Raw genomic sequence first — 18,507 nt, forward strand, 5'->3', positions numbered from 1 at the left:
TGAATCCATGACATCCTGTGTGCTAGGTGTTGGTAATACACAGACATTTCGGTTTCTTTATGCAAACATGTCCAGTTGATAATCAAATGATCTCCACCGTTCCTGGAAGTTATATATGCTAAGGAAATTGGACTCATCCTTTGTAGTATGTAAACTTGGTTCGTTATGCACTGGAAGTAAGATGTCTGATTGATATGCAAATTCTAAAGGTATAGGGGAGGATCTGCCAGTGCCAGTGTGTTTTCTGTCTATATAAAGGGGGTCTGTGAGCCCTGTAATATCTGTATGCTGTACCTCCTAGGGATAGGAGAGGGCTCTTTTAAGAGCTTATATTTGAGCAAATAAACCATTTATTGCCTTAAGACGACGTCTCCATCTTGAGAGCAACAGAATTACCGCAATAATTCAGTTTTCCCGCTGTTCTGGGTATACTGCCCAGTGTCCCCCGAAGTTCCGCTCTGCCAGCTACTGAAGCAGAGGTCTGGTCCGTGACCAGTGGGGAACCAACCGATGCCAGTTGGGGGTGTGTCAGTAGCGTGTCGACGCACACACTCCAGCAGGTAGTACTCAGGTGCCAGCGTTTGAGCCTGAAGAGGTATCCATGGTTCCAGGCGCCACGTAGGAGGAGTCTGGTGGTGGCATCGATATCCCCGCCCACTGCGTAGTAAGTGGAGTCAGTAACAGGAGGTTACTGATGGTAACGGGGAATCCCCTATTGGCCAGGTCCCGTGAGACCAGGAACCGCTATCTTTGAACCCGAAGGGCATAGCCAGAGCGGGAGGGCAGACGTAAGGTCACAACCTGTATATAGCTCAGGCTCCTGCAGCAGCCTTGTGTGCTGTGGTGCTTGGGAGGAACCTGTATGTAGCTCAGGTTCCTGCAGCAGCCTGGTGTGCTGTGGTGCTTGGGAGGAACCTGTATGTAACCCAGGTTCCTGCAGCAGCCCGGTGTCCTGTGGTGCTTGGGAGGAACCTGTATGTAACCCAGGTTCCTGCAGCAGCCCGGTGTGCTGTGGTGCTTGGGAGGAACCTGTATATAGCTCAGGCTCCTGCAGCAGCCCGGTGTGCTGTGGTGCTTGGGAGGAACCTGTATGTAGCTCAGGCTCCTGCAGCAGCCCGGTGTGCTGTGGTGCTTGGGAGGAACCTGTATGTAGCTCAGGCTCCTGCAGCAGCCCGGTGTGCTGTGGTGCTTGGGAGGAACATGTATGTAGCTCAGGCTCCTGCAGCAGCCCTGTGTGCTGTGGTGCTTGGGAGGAACCTGTATGTAGCTCAGGCTCCTGCAGCAGCCCGGTGTGCTGTGGTGCTTGGGAGGAACCTGTATGTAGCTCAGGCTCCTGCAGCAGCCCGGTGTGCTGTGGTGCTTGGGAGGAACCTGTATGTAGCTCAGGCTCCTGCAGCAGCCCGGTGTGCTGTGGTGCTTGGGAGGAACCTGTATGTAGCTCAGGCTCCTGCAGAAGCCCGGTGTGCTGTGGTGCTTGGAAGGAACCTGTATGTAGCTCAGGCTCCTGCAGCAGCCCGGTGTGCTGTGGTGCTTGGGAGGAACCTGTATGTAACTCAGGCTCCTGCAGCAGCCCGGTGTGCTGTGGTGCTTGGGAGGAACCTGTATGTAACCCAGGCTCCTGCAGCAGCCCGGTGTGCTGTGGTGCTTGGGAGGAACCTGTATGTAACCCAGGCTCCTGCAGCAGCCCGGTGTTCTGTAATGCTTGGGAGGAACCTGTATGTAACTTAGGCTCCTGCAGCAGCCCGGTGTGCTGTGGTGCTTGGGAGGAACCTGTATATAACTCAGGCTCCTGCAGCAGCCCGGTGTGCTGTGGTGCTTGGGAGGAACCTGTATATAACTCGGGCTCCTGCATCAGATTAGAGAAGATGATATTTGTGGTCGAGTTTAGAAATGTATAGATCTGCTCTGTGCAGAACAGGTTATATCTTGGATAACTGCCATGGTTAGTTATACTGTATCTCTATGATTAGTTATACCTCCATGGTTAGTTATACCTCATTGGTTAGTTATACTGTACCTCTGTAATTAGTTATACCTCTATGGTTTTGTTATACCTCTAAGGTGTAGATATACCTCTATGATTTTGTTATACCTCTATGGTTTTGTTATACCTCTAAGGTGTCGATATACCTCTATGATTTTGTTATACCTCTATGGTGTCGTTATACCTCTATGGTTTTGTTATACCTCTATGGCAGTGGTAGTCAACCCTAGCCCTCGAGAGCTACCAACAGTTCACATTTTCCAGACAACCTAGCTGCTGCACAGCTGCACTCATTAATCACTGACACATTTTAAAAGATACACATATGGAGCTAATTAGCTCACTTGTGATTCTGTGAGGAGACCTGGAAAACATGCACTGTTGGTAGCTCTCGAGGACTAGGGTTGGCTACCCCAGCTCTATGGTGTCGTTGTACCTCTATGGTTTTGTTATACCTCTATTGTTTCGTTATACCTCTATGGTTTTGTTTTGTTATACCTCTATGGTTTCGTTATATCTCTATGGTTTGTTATACCTCTATGGTTTTGTTATATCTCTATGGTTTCTTATACCTCCATGAATAAGAACTGACCTAATGTCTTCGTATTTCCATAAAAACAATGTTACTATGTATCAACAGATCTCTCACTAACAGACAGCAATGTTGTATATTGGGGGAATATTCCAGTAGCGCACGCAGGGGGGGTTTCTGAGTACCCAGAAACCCCCCCAGGAGTCTAAGTGCCCTAGGCTGAAAGCTGAGGGTCCCCTCTTTCCATGGGTGCAACATTTTTAAAAATCGGCCCTTGGGAACCGGAGATATCTAACTTCAAAGCAGTGGTCCCCATCCAAGCCTGTTAATTGCTTTTCCCAGTCAGATATTTCAGGTTCTGTCTGACCTAGAGTTTTTCTGAGGGTATATTCCAAAAGCTGGGACTCTCCCCCTTTGAAGGACACTAGTAACTTGTCTCTACTGTGCCCAGAACCAGAGATATCGGCCCTCCAGCAGCTGGTTACTGCTGCAGCTCCACACACTTGGTATGTAGTTTTATATACTCGTTGGCGGATTGCTCTGCCTCCTGAACTCTGATCCCCTAGTCCCCAATACCATTTGGTAGGTGGGATTCTCTAGTTTTTAATTCCATTAAAATCTAAGAAATCTATTTCCGGGAACTGGATATCTGCAGTCAAGCAAGCTGTTCTCCCACCAGAAAATTATGAATAATAAGCCCACTCCACTACATATATTTATTATTATTTATATACATTTGGTCTATCTATAATACTTTAACTGACCCGGCTTTGCTCCGCCCCTCTGGAAACCCCCTTCTGAAAATCCTGCGTTTGCCCCTGTATTCCCAGGCACCGTAACTCCCACAGTCCCATACAATACAATGCATGTAGCCAGGAGCTGCTTGTCCTCATTAAATCATTACTGAGGTTTAATTGTCAACAGAAGGGGGGGTTGGAGAATGGTGCAGACAGAAGAGGAGATGTTCGGGTTCCCGCCAGTACATACAAGTAACAATAGGGACGGAGACTCAGAACAGTAGTGATCAGTTGGAGGATTACAGATCTACACATACAGGGTTAGGCCAGGACTCTGCCATTGCCACTGTACGTTATTACATATGGGGGGGGGGGATTGTCTGTTCCGCGCAAGTCTCCGTATATATGGTTGTAACCGTGTTTGTGTCACGTTGTATTTTACACGTTCTTGTTTCGTACTACAAATTGGATTTTGTAGTGATTTAACTGTTACCCATAAATTCAGTTTTGTACGATACTAGACCACCAGCCGTGCCACGGAACTGGTCCTACGTGGCTAACAGGAGTTTTACACTTTCTTGTGTTGCTGACAATGTTACAAAATCTATTTTGTAAAGTGCGGGTAATATTTCAGGTTAGGGATTATAATGCGGGAACACTCAATACCTTTCTCCCCTGCACCCCTCTAGCTCTATGACTGGTGCGGAGGCGTGGTGCTCAGTATTGGGGGGTGATATTAATGGCGTCACATCTGGGTCTGTATAAAACATGTTGTGTCCTTTATTCTTGGACTGATGATGTTGCGGACAGATGAAGAAGTATATTAGTGACCCGCAGCTATCGGGTGGTTATATATAGTGCTGTACAGTCTCGGGATGTTGTTGGGTGCTGCAGGAGAACTGCGCTGGGACCGGGGTTACGTCGCTCAGATAATCCGTGTTACGTCTCCTGTACAAATCGCTTTTAGTACATATTCCTCAGATTTAGATTTTCTGATTTCAGTTCTACAGAGCTTGCAATCTAAACTGTACATACCACAGGAATAAACACTTTAGTTACTTTTTAAACTAATGTTTTCACCCAGCATGCGGTGCACCATGTTCTCGCCAGCTGCCAGGTCTGTGCCCAGTGTAGGGTTTGGCTCTGACACACATCCTGTACTGTACGTTCGTCTGCCAGTGAAACGGGTAGGTGGGCCGGTACTCTCCGCTGGGGGACAAAGGCTCCTATACAGCTTTCTGAGAGAGGCGGGTAGGTGGGCCGTCACCCTGCGCTGGGGATAAAGGCACCTATACAGATTTCTGAGAGAGGCGGGTAGGTGGGCCGTCACCCTCCGCTGGGGATAAAGGCTCCTATACAGCTTTCTGAGAGGTGAAAAAAAAAAAAAAAAAACACCTCAAACTGGTAAATAAAACCAAAAAATGCTGCAGTCAGCGTACGCAGAACAAGCGGCTGGAATACAGAGTGGAAATGTAATGAAAGGCCGTGGAGTTTTGCCAATGAACCGAACTCTCCGTTAAAGAGGCGGGCACGTTAACCCTGTATGTGCCTCATCTGCCACATTCCTGTGCCCTTACCCAGATATGGGGAGAAGCTGCTGTTTATGGTTTAAGTGGCACTGTCCTTCGTTGGCGTTACCATGGGGTGAGCGCCTCACGTGAGGTACAGTAGGTCTCTGCAACATTACAACACGCAGAACCTCTGGTGCACATGTTGTCCAGTTTGCCTCTGTGTAGTCTGATCCGGATATCGTGAGGTAGCTGGACGCAATTTCCGATTCAGGAACAGTATCCAGAGTCTGTCATATTGAATTTGCTCACCTCTGCGCCAGTCTGATTGCGTTGTCTGAATCTGAGTGATTGGACGATAATATTAATATTTTAAATAATTTTTGATTAGTGGAAAGGGATGCGTGCCTTACCACCCTGTAAATGGGCACTCGGCACGCCTTTATCTCCCTTAGCTGCCAGGCCGGATGCCGGTCATGCTGAAGGCACTTGGTCCTCCCATTGGCCAATGCAAATGTCGCTCATATGCCCACAAATCTCTGCCACGTTACGCGATGATGTCATTAGTACATTACAGGTGGGAGGGTCTCCGTGGCGATGTACTGTAGGAACCATTATTTCATGGCTTCCTACCCTTCTATGTGCTGGGATTGGCTGGAGTTTTCAGACTTATTTTTCGGACCCGTTTTCGCCGTCCATAAGACTTTTCACCCATGGATAAATATAAGACCATTCTGTGCTCTTGCCTGGATATGGGAACTGCTAACCCATTTATGACTGAGCCATCTGGGTGTGTAAGCCATGGCTGATACTAGCCATTGGGACTCTACCACCACCAACAAGCTACAGTACCACGGCTACTTGTTAAGCAATCTGTGTAACTGAAGCCATCCTGTCACAAGCTCCGGGCTCCCCCAAACATGTACCCACCCACTGCTCCAGGCTCCCCCACACCTGCACCCACCCACCGCTCCGGGCTCCCCCACACCTGCACCCACCCACAGCTCCGGGCTCCCCCACACCTGCACCCACCCACAGCTACGGGCTCCCCCACACATGCACCCACCCACAGCTCCGGGCTCCCCCACACATGCCCCCACCCACCTTTCCGGGCTCCCCCACACATGCACCCACCCACCGCTCCGGGCTTCCCCACACATGCACCCACCCACAGCTCCGGGCTCCCCCACACATACACCCACCCACCTCTCCGGGCTCCCCCACACATGCACCCACCCACCGCTCCGGGCTCCCCCACACATGCACCCACCCACCGCTCCGGGCTTCCCCACACATGCACCCACCCACAGCTCCGGGCTCTCCCACACATGCACCCACCCACAGCTCCGGCCTCTCCCACACATGCACCCACCCAAATCTCCGGGCTCTCCCACACATGCACCTACCCAAATCTCCGGGCTCCCCCACACATGCGCCCACCCACAACTCCGGGCTCCCCCACACATGCGCCCACCCACAGCTCCAGGCTCCCCCACACATGCGCCCACCCACAGCTCCGGGCTCCCCCCGCATGTACCCACCCACAGCTCCGAGCTTCCCCACACGTGCACCCACCCACAGCTCCGAGCTTCCCCACACGTGCACCCATCCACAGCTCTGAGCTTCCCCACACATGCACCCACCCACAGCTCTGAGCTTCCCCACACGTGCACCCACCCACAGCTCCGGGCTCCCACCGCATGCACTCACCCACAGACTCCAGACTGAGGCTTTGATACTGCAGGAACGGCAATACAAAATGGCTGAAATGCACACGAATGCCTCACATATGCCCGTATGAGGCAGAAAGGTCCCTGGGGCACACCTGCACCTTAACGTGCCCGCAGACTGATAATTGTATGCGATATGGCCATTTTCAAACTAATTGGAACTACGGATCATTGCAATACGCCTACCCTCCGGGCGCACATATTTCTGTGTGTAGTCATGATGAACGATGTGCCAATGATGCGTTAATGATTGGCAGTTGATAAACGACCAATCATATCGCAAGGTGGACATATTGGATTGTTTTATAAAATGGTGCCACGTGCGGTCGCCTCTGGAATGTGTCCCCTCAGCTTCTCTTATTCCTTCTTCACTGTCCCACGGTGACGTAATGGACCGTTAGGTTCAGTATAGAGTGTAGATCTGTGCGTACATACACAGTATATCGGTGCCAGGCCCAACATGGCCACCACAGCCTCCCGGTGTGTCAGATCCCTGCGTCCTTCGCTGACACTGCGGTCACCTCTGGATTCGAGCACTGTGCCAGCAGCACCAACCCCCACGTCCTTGCGATGAGGAGAAGACCCGGCGTTGGCGGAAGGCCAGGAGACAATCCACTTCTTAACCAGACCCCAGTTCACTAAGTACACGGCTATATTTCCTCACATCATTAAGGCGTCCGTCCAGGAAACATTAACTTGTACACGTTAACGGCTGTTAATTACGGCTCAGTTTCTGTAGGCCGGAACCTCCCGGCGTCCTCCATTCACCGTGACTGAAACTGCGTCTCAATGGGCACATGGAGGGAGGGAGCGTCTGCCTGAATAGACAGGGCGGAATTAGGCTGCGAAGATGGCAGGTGATGGGGTCTGCGTGGCCCTGGGGAGGGAGCGGGGGTGTGTGTGTGTGTGTGGGGGGGGTTAAAGTTCTGCACAGCAATGAAAGAGTTATTGGTGTCATGGTGTAATATCAGGTCTCTGATTCCCTACAGTACAATGCATTATGACACGGGCCCTTTTGGGGGAGGGGGTCCCTAAAACACCTTTAACACTTCTGATGTACCGATAGCCCCCTCTTCCTTCTCTAGGGCACGATGCAGGATGTCATCGTGTTGCTGGTATACCCCCTGCGGCTGTGGTCAGTGTATAGATCTGCGTTCAGAGCTCAACCTGCAGGAGAGGTGCCGTTGTTTGTCTTCTCTTTCCCTATATTCTCTTCCTCCCTTCCCGGAGCGCTTCTGTCAGAGTGAGGTGTAATTATCTCTCACATTATAATGGTATCGCCAGAGGTAATCACCAGGATATCGCAGCCGTGCGCCATCGTCCGCTTGCACCTACGGTTCACCTCTGAGTCCACCCCTGCACTAGGCACTGTTAGAACTTATAGTATAGTTACTGTGTGCCATGTGGCTGCCGTGGTTACTGTGTATGTGCAGGCTGTGTCCATGTGGGCGCTGTGTGTCCATGTGGCTGCCGTGGTTACTGTGTACGTGGGCGCTGTGTGCCGTGTGGCTGCCGTGGTTACTGTGTACATGCGGGCTGTGTGCCATGTGGCTGCCGTGGTTACTGTGTACATGCGGGCTGTGTGCCATGTGGCTGCCGTGGTTACTGTGTACGTGCAGGCTGTGTCCATGTGGTTACTCTGTACGTGGGCCATGTTGCTGCCGTTGTTACTGTGTACGTGGGCGGTGTGTGCCATGTGGCTGCCGTGGTTACTGTGTACATGCAGGCTGTGTGTGACGTGGCTGCCGTGGTTACTGTGTATGTGGGCGCTGTGTGCCATGTGGCTGCCTTGGTTATTGTGTATGTGCAGGCTGTGTGTGACGTGGTTACTGTGTACGTGGGCGCTGTGTGTCCATGTGGCTGCCGTGGTTACTGTGTACGTGGGCGCTGTGTGCCATGTGGCTGTCGTGGTTACTGAGTAAGTGTGGCCTGTGTGCCATGTGGCTGCCGTGGTTATTGTGTACGTGGGCGCTGTGTCCATGTGGCTGCTGTGGTTACTGTGTACATGGGCGCTGTGTCCATGTGGTTACTGTGTACGTGGGCGCTGTGTGCCATGTGGCTGCTGTGGTTATTGTGTATGTGGGCGCTGTGTGCCATGTGAATGCCGTGGTTACTGTGTACGTGCAACCTGTGTCCATGTGGTTACTGTGTACGTGCAAGCTGTGTGCCATGTGGTTACTGTGTACGTGGGCGCTGTGTCCATGTGGTTACTGTGTACGTGCAAGCTGTGTGCCATGTGGCTGCCGTGGTTACTGTGTACGTGCGCGCTGTGTCCATGTGGCTGCCGTGGTTACTGTGTACATGCGCGCTGTGTCCATGTGGCTGCCGTGGTTACTGTGTAAGTGTGGCCTGTGTGCCATGTGGTTACTGTGTACGTGGGCGCTGTGTGCCATGTGGCTGCCGTGGTTACTGTGTACGTGCGCGCTGTGTCCATGTGGCTGCTGTGGTTACTGTGTACATGTGCGCTGTGTCCATGTGGCTGCCGGGGTTACTGTGTAAGTGTGGCCTGTGTGCCATGTGGTTACTGTGTACGTGGGCGCTGTGTGCCATGTGGCTGCCGTGGTTACTGTGTACGTGGGTGCTGTGTCCATGTGGCTGCCGGGGTTACTGTGTAAGTGTGGCCTGTGTGCCATGTGGTTACTGTGTACGTGCGCACTGTGTGCCATGTGGCTGCCGTAGTTACTGTGTACGTGCGCGCTGTGTCCATGTGGCTGCTGGGGTTACTGTGTAAGTGTGGCCTGTGTGCCATGTGGTTACTGTGTACGTGGGCGCTGTGTGCCATGTGGCTGCCGTGGTTACTGTGTAAGTGTGGCCTGTGTGCCATGTGGTTACTGTGTACGTGCGCGCTGTGTCCATGTGGCTGCCGTGGTTACTGTGTACGTGCGTGCTGTGTGCCATGTGGCTGCCGGGGTTACTGTGTAAGTGTGGCCTGTGTGCCATGTGGTTACTGTGTACGTGGGCGCTGTGTGCCATGTGGCTGCCGTAGTTACTGTGTACGTGCGCACTGAGTGCCATGTGGCTGCCGTGGTTACTGTGTACGTGGGCGCTGTGTGCCATGTGGCTGCCGTGGTTACTGTGTATGTGCGCGCTTTGTGCCATGTGGCTGCCGTGGTTACTGTGTACGTGCGCGCTGTGGTTACTGTGTACATGTGTGCTGTGTCCATGTGGCTGCCGGGGTTACTGTGTAAGTGTGGCCTGTGTGCCATGTAGTTACTGTGTACGTGCGCACTGTGTGCCATGTGGCTGCCGTGGTTACTGTGTACGTGGGCGCTGTGTGCCATGTGGCTGCCGTGGTTACTGTGTACGTGGGCGCTGTGTGCCATGTGGCTGCCGTGGTTACTGTGTACGTGCGCGCTGTGTCCATGTGGCTGCCGGGGTTACTGTGTAAGTGCGGCCTGTGTGCCATGTGGTTACTGTGTACGTGGGCGCTGTGTGCCATGTGGCTGCCGTGGTTACTGTGTACGTGCGCGCTGTGGTTACTGTGTACATGTGCGCTGTGTCCATGTGGCTGCCGGGGTTACTGTGTAAGTGTGGCCTGTGTGCCATGTGGTTACTGTGTACGTGCGCACTGTGTGCCATGTGGCTGCCGTGGTTACTGTGTATGTGGGCGCTGTGTGCCATGTGGCTGCCGTGGTTACTGTGTACGTGCGCACTGTGTGCCATGTGGCTGCCGTGGTTACTGTGTACGTGGGCACTGTGTGCCATGTGGCTGCCGTGGTTACTGTGTACGTGGGCGCTGTGTGCCATGTGGCTGCCGGGGTTACTGTGTAAGTGTGGCCTGTGTGCCATGTGGTTACTGTGTACGTGGGCGCTGTGTGCCATGTGGCTGCCGTAGTTACTGTGTACGTGCGCGCTGTGTCCATGTGGCTGCCGTGGTTACTGTGTAAGTGTGGCCTGTGTGCCATGTGGTTACTGTGTACGTGCGCGCTGTGTCCATGTGGCTGCTGGGGTTACTGTGTAAGTGTGGCCTGTGTGCCATGTGGTTACTGTGTACGTGCGCGCTGTGTCCATGTGGCTGCTGGGGTTACTGTGTACGTGGGCGCTGTGTGTCATGTGGTTACTGTGTACGTGGGCGCTGTGTGCCATGTGGCTGCCACAGTTGGTCTGCTGTTAGTAATACCAGGATCATGTACTACATACCTGGCACTAGCAGCTGGCGGGGTGTAATACAGGTTGGTTGCCCACATACACAGGAGCAGTGACTTGTAGGGATCGCTCCGGTGTGTGTTATCCTCCTGCCCTGGATACGGCTGGGGAAGGAGGGATCTCCGAGTCCTGATGCCAGCAGAGATTGATAGCGGGGAGGAACGGAGAGCCTCTTGGCAGCAGACGGACGCTTTACAGTCCCTATATCTGCTTCTGGCAGTTATATCTCAGGATTGCAGGAGACGCTCTGCGAGTGCTCTGACTTTACTGCGCTTTTATGTACAACAATATAACTGCAATTTAATTCCCGCAGAAAGGAAGTTGATTAAAGACACATCTCTGCCAGGAGCCGAGGAGGCAGAGCGGCCATTATTTCCAAGCATCTGCGGCGCCGATATCTGCAAAGGGGAAACTATAATCCTAGCAAAGCATAAAGCGAACGTCTTCCAAACAGAGATGACGAGAAGACATTTCTCCATTCTGGGAGACTTTACATGTCTTAGACTTATTGCAGAACTTGTCTGTGACAACGGGCAGGTAAGTGCTAGTATCAGCTGGGACGGGAAATGTGAATGCCGCCTGTCTCTCCCGGTCCTGCCCTAAGACCGATCTGTAGCTGGCGGTACAGGGCCGTTACTCCTGGTCCTGCCCTAAGACCGATCTGTAGCTGGCGGTACAGGGCCGTCTGTCCTGGTCCTGCCCTAAGCACGTTCTATAGCTGGTGGTACAGGGCCGGCCATTACTCCTGGTCCTGCCCTAAGCACGTTCTATAGCTGGTGGTACAGGGCTGGCCATTACTCCTGGTCCTGCCCTAAGCACGTTCTATAGCTGGCGGCACAGGGCCGCCTGTTTCTCCCGGTCCTGCCCTAAGACCGATCTGTAGCTGGCGGTACAGGGCCGTTACTCCTGGTCCTGCCCTAAGCACAATCTATAGCTGGTGGTAGAGGACCTCCCATTACTCCTGGTCCTGCCCTAAGCACATATTCTATAGCTGGTGGTACAGGGCCGTCTGTCTCTCCTGGTCCTACCCTAAGCACGAACTGTAGCTGGCGGTACAGGGCCGTCTGTCCTGGTCCTGCCCTAAGCACATTCTATAGCTGGTGGTACAGGGCCGTCTGTTACTCCTGGTCCTGCCCTAAGCACATTCTATAGCTGGTGGTACAGGGCCATTACTCCTGGTCCTGCCCTAAGCACATTCTATAGCTGGCGGTACAGGGCCGGCCATTACTCCTGGTCCTGCCCTAAGCATGTTCTATAGCTGGGGAGTGGTGCGCAGGTGGAGGTGACTGCAGGTAGTGTGAGGAAACCACCCTTAGCTGGGAAGGTGGTTATCCTTGGTGGGATGCAAATCACTCGGGCAGACAAGACTTTATTAAAAACAAGTCTTTATTACGACAGCACAACAGAAAAGATGGTCACATGGTACAGGATAATTGGTAGCATAGATCCTCCTGCAGCCTCTCGCAGTCAGTGCCCTGATATAGCAATCTCAGTATCCTGCAGCCTTACCACTACCGTTAGCTAGACAATCCTGTGTCCTGGTAGGGTTTCCTCTGATGTCTTAGTTACAGGACCCACCAGGATAGAATCTCTCCATAGAGAAACGGTTCTCCTTATATACCTGGCTGGCAGATCCCCCTGGTGCCACAAAGTCTACTCAGGGGGTAGGCTCAGATATCCCAATGCTGGGTCAGCCAATATAGTGCAGCAGAGGCCCATTGTACATCCCCTGGGGGGGTCTGACCTATTATCTCCCAGGTTACCTAGATACATCTCTTTGTCTGGCAGCTATTTTATCAGTCACTCAGGCATTGTTCTGCTACATTACCAGCAACACCTATCACACCTCCCACAATGGACTAGGGACTGTGATACACATGGTAATTAGCTAGCCCAGCTACCTGGCTCTGCTTTCTCTCCCACACTATGGCAATGACCTGTATCTCTCCAATATTTACAATCCCGCAGTATAGACCTGATAACAGTACATAACAATACACATAACTCACAGGTGCTCTTGTGTATAAACTGGGCCAAGGATTAAAAAGTACATTACACTGTGAGAAACGAGAGGTGAATATGAAGGTTCTCAGTCCAGGTCCATCTCGTTTCATCACACACCTCCGCCACTTTTTAAACTTGAGCCCAAGTCTTTTCTGCAGACCCTCCCGCAGGGTATAGGTTGTCCTCTGTAAGTTGAGCGAATTCCTGCTTGGATGTGCAAAGACTCCAGCATTCACATGTGTCCCCATGTTGTGTTCTTGTAGCCGCCAGCACTGACCAGTTCCCCGAACCTCTGCAGGGAGTCTTTGTCTCCTTCTCCAGTAGCTACTCTTAGCCTTACTGTCTGAATGACCTCCCCACTGCCTTTCTATGATTGCCTGGGAACTTGCCTGGCTATGTCTACACCTCCGCCTGTTCCTATCTGTCCTGGGGTTGGTCATTTCCCCAGTCTGCATCTGCTTATGGACAGACTGCCTGCAGGATTCCTGATGTTCACTAACTCCTACAGGGACTACTGACAGCACACATCCCTCAATATCCTGCTGTTTATGTAGCCCTGCTGTACCTTATTCTGGCAGTCTGCACAGTTGGCTACGTAGCGGTCTACATCCCTTGCTAACCCTAGCCACATGAAATGCTGCTTGAGCAGAGCTCGTGTTCTCCGTTTTCCCAAATGCTCTGTACCACCGGCGACATGGGCTTGAGCTAGGAACCGACTCTGATATTCATGTGGGACTACCAGCCTGCACCTATTATTCAGACTAGACACCGTATACAGTAATCCATCCACCCAAATACATTCCTCTGGCATCCCTGTCTCATATGCCATGTCTGCTATTGCCCGTATTCCTTCTAGTTCTGGATCTAGTAACTGGGCTTCTCTCATTCTAGACTTATCCTCCTTCCCCATTACTAACCCACCTTCAGGATGGTCTTGGCTACTCACCCTCAGAGGTCCGGAGATGGAGAAAATGGGCTGCTGGCGTCTGGTTGTCACTGGTGTGTAGGGGTAGAAATTCTTCTGCTGCCTTGTACTCTCCTTTCCACAAGCCACAATATGGCCATTGGCACCTGCCACCCTCACCTCTGGTGCATCAGGGTGGTAGTGTTTGTTGTTCTGGGGATTGCTCCTGCTCACAACACCCATGGGTGGTGATTGTTTCAATTGAAATCTCTTCCTGGGACACTCCCGATGGATATGTCCCCAGTGGCCACATCGATGACACCGCTTCCAGACTTGTCCCTGGTGTGATATCTCTGGTCCTCGGTTGCTAGGTCGCATTGGGCTTTCCTTCTGCCCCATTTCTGACATGTCCTGGGACTGTGGCTTCCACTGGGCCACCCATTCCTGTAGGCCAAATAAAATCTCAGGCAGCCCTGCTTTTACTGACCCGAGCCCTTTTTTCCAGATCCACTGACCCAGGACTTCCTGCAGCTCTTGGAGAAGCTGACCATAGTCGCAGCTTTTAGTGCGCAATGCTGACTGACCTTTGGTGGGTTTGGTCTGTACAGTAGCTGTGATCTCAGGGAGACTTTCTGGCTGTTCCGGATAAAGTAGTGCCAGGTCTGAGGGTTCCAATCGTGTCTGCTCCTCGGGTAGTAAGGTTGTATAGTAACTCACCCCGGTCTCCTTGGCCGAATCCCTCTCCACCTGTAGGAAGTTCTCCTGCCCTTCCTTGATAAAATTCACTTCAGCCGGTTTTGCAAATAACTTGCCCCCATCACTTAGCACAAATATTCGGGGCTGCTCCTGTTCCTCAGCTGATTCCTCGGCCTTCACGATCCCTGCAGCATAACTCCTGACTTGGGCAAATTCCGCCATTGGGTCTTTTGCTATTTTCATCTAGACTGCATCATCGAGTAGGGAAAGGTCCAGTCTGTGTTGTGCTGTCCCTGCAAGGCTCTTAGACCACAATCGCTTGTGTCCCTCACAGCCTTCCCGGTTCTTGTAAAACGGGACCGAGTGATCCCACTGCTGCCGCCAAATGTGAGGAAACCACCCTTAGCTGGGAAGGTGGTTACCCTTGGTGGGATGCAAATCACTCGGGCAGACAAGACTTTATTAAAAATAAGTCTTTATTATGACAGCACAACAGAAAAGATGGTCACATGGTACAGGATAATTGGTAGCATAGATCCTCCTACAGCCTCTCGCAGTCAGTGCCCTGATATAGCAATCTCAGTATCCTGCAGCCTTACCACTACCGTTAGCTAAACAATCCTGTGTCCTGGTAGGGTTTCCTCTGATGTCTTAGTTACAGGACCCACCAGGATAGAATCTCTCCATAGAGAAACTGTTCTCCTTATATACCTGGCTGGCAGATCCCCCCTGGTGCCACAAAGTCTACTCAGGGGGTAGGCTCAGATATCCCAATGCTGGGTCAGCCAATATAGTGCAGCAGAGGCCCATTGTACATCCCCTGGGGGGGTCTGACCTATTATCTCCCAGGTTACCTAGATACATCTCTTTGTCTGGCAGCTATTTTATCAGTCACTCAGGCATTGTTCTGCTACATTACCAGCCACACCTATCACACCTCCCACAATGGACTAGGGACTGTGATACACATGGTAATTAGCTAGCCCAGCTACCTGGCTCTGCTTTCTGTCCCACACTATGACAATGACCTGTATCTCTCCAATACTTACAATCCCGCAGTATAGACCTGATAACAGTACATACCAATACACATAACTCACAGGTGCTCTTGTGTATCAACTGGGCCAAGGATTAAAAAGTACATTACACTGTGAGAAACGAGAGGTGAATATGAAGGTTCTCAGTCCAGGTCCATCTCGTTTCATCACAGGTAGGATAATGAGGTTGAGGGTATAGGCCTGTGCAGCAAGGATTCTGTAGGGAGACATGTAGGCAGGTGGAGGTGAATGCAGTTCTTTAGACAGGGTGGCACTGGCTGGTAGGGAATTAAGAAGGAAGCATATGAGGAATTAGGCTGCAGGTGTAGGCCTGTGCAGCACGGTTACTATAGGGGGAAAGGTGCGCAGGTGGAGGTGACTCCAGAGCATTAGTGAGGGTGGCAGTGGTGGGTAGGCTAATGAGGGTGAGACTGCAGGTATAGGCCTGTGCAGCAGGGGAGAGGTGCACAGGTGGAGGTGACTGCGGTGCATTAGTGAGGGTGGCAGTAGTTAGTAGGCTAATGAGGAGGATGTAATGGGAAAGTAGGCTGCGGGTATAGGCCTGTGCAGCAGGGGATAGGTGCGCAGGTGGAGGTGACTTCAGTGCATTAGTGAGGATGGCAGTAGTTGTCTAATAAGGAGGAGGTAATGATTGATTAGACTGCAGGTATAGGCCTGTGCAGCAGGGGAGAGGTGCACAGGTGGAGGTGACTGTGGTGCATTAGTGAGGGTGGCAGTGGTTAGTAGGCTGAGGAGGAGGTAATGAGGGATTAGACTCCAGGTATAGGCCTGTGCAGCAGGGGAGAGGTGCGCAGGTGGAGGTGACTGCAGTGCATTATTGATGAGGAGGTAATAAGGAACTAGGCTGCATGAGAAGTGAGCAGAGATGAATTATTGGATTGCGCTGTCACTTTATATTCTAGATCAGTGGTAGCCAACCCTAGCCATCGAGAGCTACCAACAGTTCACATTTTCCAGACAACCTAGCTGCTGCACAGCTGCACTCATTAATCACTGACACATTTTAAAAGATACACAGATGGAGCTAATTAGCTCACTTGTGATTCTGTGAGGAGACCTGGAAAACATGCACTGTTGGTAGCTCTCGAGGACTAGGGTTGGCTACCCCAGTCCTAGATATTACTAGAGAAATATATACTTAATATTCTGAACTTGGCACCTTAGGTCTGACTAGCAGCCTTGCGCTCACATCCCTCCAATCAATACCAGCCGCTATCAGCTGGGCAGCCAGGAGCACAGTACCCAGGCACAGGCATATAGATATGGAGCAGTATATATTGTGTCTTATATGTAGCTGGTAGCAGTGTTGCTTTTTGTAATTTGATATTTACATGTACGTAATCTGTTATAAACTCGGATATACATTATATATGCATGTAATATTGTTACACTAATCCCTGCTTCCTATACATATACCCCCCCCCCCCACCCCAACAACACCACCTTCAAAGTTTTTAAACTCCTAGGGATAAATGTACTACAGTGACAGGTTTGTGTGAGGAGAAACTGATGGGATCCGGTGCATGTCAGCCGCAAGGTCATACCACAAGGTAGCTCCACCTTCTGATTGGCCATTGCTGTGGATATCTAGATACCCCTATTCCACTACTATCATGGATGGGCCCCAATTTTCTAGGGTTCCAACCCTGTGCCCCTATGGCTAGAACATCTAGAAAAAAATGCTCCTCCCCCTTTCCTAGTTGAGCCAACCCTGGGCTTATACTCTATAACTGTGTATTCTCCATACCCCTTGGGTGGTGCGTGTGGGGTTACTAATTGTCTGTGTGCCACTGTTGTGGGACCCCACGTGTCTGTGTGCTGCTGGTGTGGGACCCCACCAAGACATGGTTCCCAGCCTTACACACACACACTCCCCAAGGTGTGGTCCCTGGCCTTGCACCCCCGAGATGTCTGGGGTCTCGTAGATGGTCATATCTTAGTGGGGGGGAGGGGGGGGAGGTGTTTATTTGGCCCCGCAAAGCCAAAATCGTGTTCTCAGCTGCGGTTTAGTTTTGATATAAATGATGGAAAGATAAATGATAATAATATTATAGGTTCCCAGAATGAACCGAACTGGTTTAATTCGGGTGTAATTTTCCTCCCGTGGGTACGATCGCTGCTGTTAAAACCCATTTGCACATGTGAGGCTGCCATGTGCCGGGACAATAATGTGCTGCGATTAGTCTGAGCGACTCTTCTCAAGTGAAATGACGGCGGTGAACGTCTCCAGTATAAAGAGGTTCTCCGGAGAGGTCTTCCTGTCAGGAAACATTTATGCTTTGGTTAGGGAACATTACCCTCACGATCCCTCTAATTCTGCTTTGGCAGAAGCTGTAATTGTGCCAGGGGCGGCTGGGGGATCGGAGAGAGATGTGATAGAGAGGAGATCAGAGCCAGCTAGTTATCGGGGCAGGGGGGTAACCACCCTTCTTATAGCCGCAAATAGCCCCCACCACCCAATTCTAAAGGCAGTAACCCCTCCAGCAGCTGCAAACCCTTTGTGGACACCTCTCAGGGCTGGGAATTATAGCGCGGCAGTGGGGGAGGGGGGGGGAATTATAGCGCGGCAGTGGGGGAGGGGGGGGGAATTATAGCGCGGCAGTGGGGGAGGGGGGATTTAAGGCAGACGGAGATGGATTGTGACGGATGCCATCTTATATTGCAGGCAGTAATTGGATAACTTTGCCCCCAGTGGCTGCCAGATCTGATTATTTTATGAGCATAGTGTAATTGATGTGATGTGTTTGGATTTTGTGCTCCCACATCAGCCTGGTACACAGGAGGAGGGCACTAGGTGTAAGGGGAATCAGAGATCAGGTCTGAATCAGGCCCTTGGTACAATCGCCAGGTCCGTACATTTATACACAATACATAGAAATGAACAGTAATTATAAGGAAGTAAAATCTATTGAACCATGGTCGCAGAACTGACCCACATCCGTAATTCGGGTCGCAGAACTGACCCACATCCGTAATTCGGGTCGCAGAACTGACCCACATCCTTAATTCGGGTCGCGGAACTGACCCACATCCGTAATTCGGGTCGCGGAAAACTGACCCACGTCCGTAATTCGGGTCGCGGAACTGACCCACATCCGTAATTCGGGTCGCGGAAAACTGACCCACATCCGTAATTCGGGTCGCAGAACTGACCCACATCCGTAGTTCGGGTCGCAGAACTGACCCACATCCGTAATTCGGGTCGCAG

The 18,507-nt window shown here is 51.7% G+C and overlaps 1 protein-coding gene across 6 annotated transcripts in view; it reads left to right on the forward strand.

The window, feature by feature from the left end:
• LRRC24 (leucine rich repeat containing 24) overlaps nt 1-18,507 on the forward strand; it is an 87,695-nt gene that overhangs the window by 19,000 nt on the left and 50,188 nt on the right. For 2 of the 6 annotated variants that reach the window (XM_083144978.1, XM_083144979.1), the window contains exon 1: nt 10,787-11,174. The exons of the other annotated variants lie outside the window; for them this stretch is intronic. The gene's annotated coding sequence lies outside the window, so the exon portion shown is untranslated. Of the gene's footprint in view, nt 1-10,786; nt 11,175-18,507 lie in introns of those variants that run through there. 6 annotated transcript variants of the gene reach the window in all.

The sequence above is a fragment of the Crinia signifera genome, chromosome 5, assembly GCF_055691185.1.
Source record: "Crinia signifera chromosome 5, ASM5569118v1, whole genome shotgun sequence".
In the NCBI taxonomy this organism is placed as follows: Eukaryota; Metazoa; Chordata; class Amphibia; order Anura; family Myobatrachidae; genus Crinia; species Crinia signifera.